This window comes from Condylura cristata, unplaced genomic scaffold (assembly GCF_000260355.1).
Source record: "Condylura cristata isolate star-nosed mole 26May11 unplaced genomic scaffold, ConCri1.0 scaffold00024, whole genome shotgun sequence".
Taxonomy (NCBI): domain Eukaryota; kingdom Metazoa; phylum Chordata; class Mammalia; order Eulipotyphla; family Talpidae; genus Condylura; species Condylura cristata.
In genome coordinates this window covers 9,684,029-9,687,455 of record NW_004567125.1, presented here as the reverse complement: position 1 = coordinate 9,687,455, position 3,427 = coordinate 9,684,029, and positions in this window count along the sequence as shown.

Sequence of the window (3,427 nt, the reverse complement as noted above, 5' to 3'; positions counted from 1 at the left end):
CCCAGAGGATATGGGTTTCAGCTGAGGTTACTGCCTCCCCCCACCCAGCTGCAGTTCTGAGAAACCACCAGCAACGAAGCAGAGCATTGCAGTGCGCATCTGTGAAAGTGTTTCCTGCATCTATAGCAAATACAATCAGTCAAATTCTATATCCCATGAATAATCCCAGGCTGGACAACAGAAATGGACTATATTTAGACAGGATGAAGGCATTAGTCCCAATGAATGAATCATTGTCATTGTGTTGGGAGGTACAAGGTCCCAAGGGGTGAGACAAGCATCCTCTGCCTTGGTGAAGCAGTCTGCAGCTCCCAACAGACACTGCAGTTACATTCTGAACTACAGAATATCTTGAGCCAGCACTGTCAGAAAAGATCTTTGAGGGAGAGAGACTAAAGCTGAGCCTTTAAGAATGAATGGGATTTGGCACAGAAAGAAGAGGGCTTCCAGGTGATGAAAGCATGGAAAAAGCAGAGTATGGCCATTTAAACACACACCCCACCCCACCCCCCAGTCACCCCAGGTAACCTGTGCATGTCCATGGTCCTTTGTCTCTGGGGGTCATGGGACCTGAGCTGGAATGTGCCTCACCTGGTCCACTTCCACACCTCTGATGCCCAGCTCAGGTGTTGCGCCTCTAGGAAGCCTTCCCTGGATTCACTAGTCAAATTAGCTAGGCTTTTTCTCCACTCTTCCCCCCCCCCCAAATTTGGTCCTTCACCACACTGTGCGGTTAGTGATTAGATTTCCTCTACTTTGCACAGTACTTACAGTACTTATAGGCAAGATGCACAACTTCATGACTCTTCCAGTGAAACAGGATCTTTTTTTAAAAAAAATTTATTTATTTATTCATACAGAACTGGGGTACAAGCCAGAGAGCCGGAGGTGCAGGAGTGGTGAGAGGATTCACCAGAGACAGAGTGGGGAGCAGAACAGGCAGATCGACAAAGTACACTGCTGAGGGGAGCAGCGGGCGGGTCAGGAGAGGTCTGCCACACTGTGTGGTCACCTCTGGGACCCGGGATCGAACTCACATTCAAGCGGCTGTGGCCAGCTTACAAGTGCTGCATCCTAACCCATTGTGCCACCAGGGAGGGCCAAAACAGGATCTTAAAAAAAAAAAAAAAAAGGAAAGTTTTTATAACATTCTTCATTTTTATTCAATGTATGCTTTTTCATCTCAGTTGCAACCCCCATGGACTTCCCACCCCAAATGTCCAAAAATAGATGACTGGATCAAGAAGATGTGGTATATAAAAAAGGGAATATTAGTAATCAAAAAAGATAAATCATGCCATTTGTGGCAACATGAATGGAGCTGGAAGTGTTACAGGGCACCCCAATGTGAACTGGGGTCCTGTCTGTGGGTCTTCACCCGCGCGCTTACGATTCAATCGTATTATGGACACACTCAAAAAGGTTCAATAATGGATTTATTTACAAGGAGAAAGGTGAAGGAATAACCAAGGGTAAGAGGGAGAGAAATACAAGTTGAGCTAGCTTGTCCTACCAGTTCTGCTGACTTAGATTCCACAGCACACTGAAACCGATTGAGCGCCAAAACGATCAGCTGTGAACCACCAGCCAAGAGACCCCCTGAGCCCACATGTCTGGTTTTATCCCAACCTGGCTGCTCAGCTCTGCCCTCATGTCCCAGGATGCTTCTCCTTGGTACTGATGGGATTAGGAGTTCCAGTATCTGGAGTGGGGGCAGAGTCCATGAAACCTGTACCTGTTACAGAAGGATTATGGTCAGTGAAATAAGCCAGAAAGAAAAATACCAGAGTTTCACTCGCAGCAGGAGTGTAAGAGGTCAGGAACAGGATCTTGTAACAGATCAAGATGTGCAGGGTTTAAAATACGCACAGAAACTGAAATCTCCCCAAAGACCCCTCTAGTGAAAAGCTTTCCTTAACGAGAGCTTTCCTTAACAGGGTGAACTTCCCCGGGAACTGAGAGAATGAGCAGTACTGTGATCAATACCTCTCAGAAAGGGGCAGTTAAGCTGATTTGAGCTTTTTTAAGCTCTCGAGGCACTCTAGATGCCCCAGCCACAGGAGATGCGCCAGGCTGCCCCCCTGCGGAACCGCCCAGGAAGGAAGGAGATGCTGGTCTGGAAGGGATGGGCAGAGGGCTCTTCTAAGGTTCCCCCGGAGGAAAAAACAGCCAGCTTGTATTTTCTCCCAGGTCCATTGTTTTTCATCTGTTTGATTTTATTCCCTGAATTTCTCTTAATCTATATAATTTTTTAAAGAATAATTAATGACCGTCTGTACTGGCTGCTCGCTTGCAGTGCTGTGCTCTAACCTGCTGCACCACCAGGGAGGGCTGTGACACCACTTTTAAGCCCCACATTAGCTTCACAAGGTAGGAGCTATAATTCCCATTTTACAGATGGGGAAACTGAGGCACAGAGCACTTAAAGTAACTTGCTCAAGATCACATAAGTAAACAAGGATGCAGAATGAGGCTTTCCAGCATTCGAATCACATTCCTGACCACTCATGACAACTACTCAACCTGGTTTCTTTCTTGGAGCTTTTTTTCATAGCCAGTAAGGACTGTCATTAATTATTCTTAAGTGAATTATATAGTTCTGTATTCCTAAAGCAAGGTCAGAACTGCCTGCTCATAGGAGCCTAACCCTGCAAGGTGCCTTTCAAATAAATTAAGAGCATAAAGATGGATCACCCTGGGAAGGGCATGCATCACAAGGAATGACTGGGAACGCCTGGGGAGCTGATGACCATGCATAAACTTACTCCTGATTTAAACATCACAAGGTATGACCGGAAAGCCCAGGGAGTCCTTGACTGATGTATAAGGAAGGACCCCAGAAGCTGATCTGTGGAATGCCTTGTTGATAAGATTGAAATCCTGACTGGGGAATGAGGGCTTGATCCCAATCACAATACCAAGCTATTAGCAGATGAAAAGTACAGTTCCACCCCTCCCCTGCTTCTTCTACTTCCCCATCTTTTTTTTTTCTGCTTTCCCATATAGTTTAACAATAAAAAAGGCCAGGATTCTTTTGCAGCAACATGGATGGAGCTGGAAGGGATCCTGCTTAGTGAAATAAACCAGAAAGAAAAGGAAAAATACTGGATAGTTTCACTCATAGCAGGAGTAGAACAGACTGTGTGTGTGGGGGGGAAGATAATAATGAACAGCTATATACCAGAGACATTTTGCAGGGGTGGAGTGGGGAATGGGATCAAAAATGGAGGGGAGAGGGGGAGATGCACCGGACTATGGTGACGGCACATAGGTGAATTGGTGATGGGAAGCCCATGGGGATTACTACTGAGATGGAAAAGGCACAAAAAAATGTAAAAACAGGGCCCTCCCTGGTGGCGCAGCGGGTTAAAGCACTGCACTGAGAATCTAAAGCCGCTTCCGCATGAGTTCGATTCCCGCCTGCCCC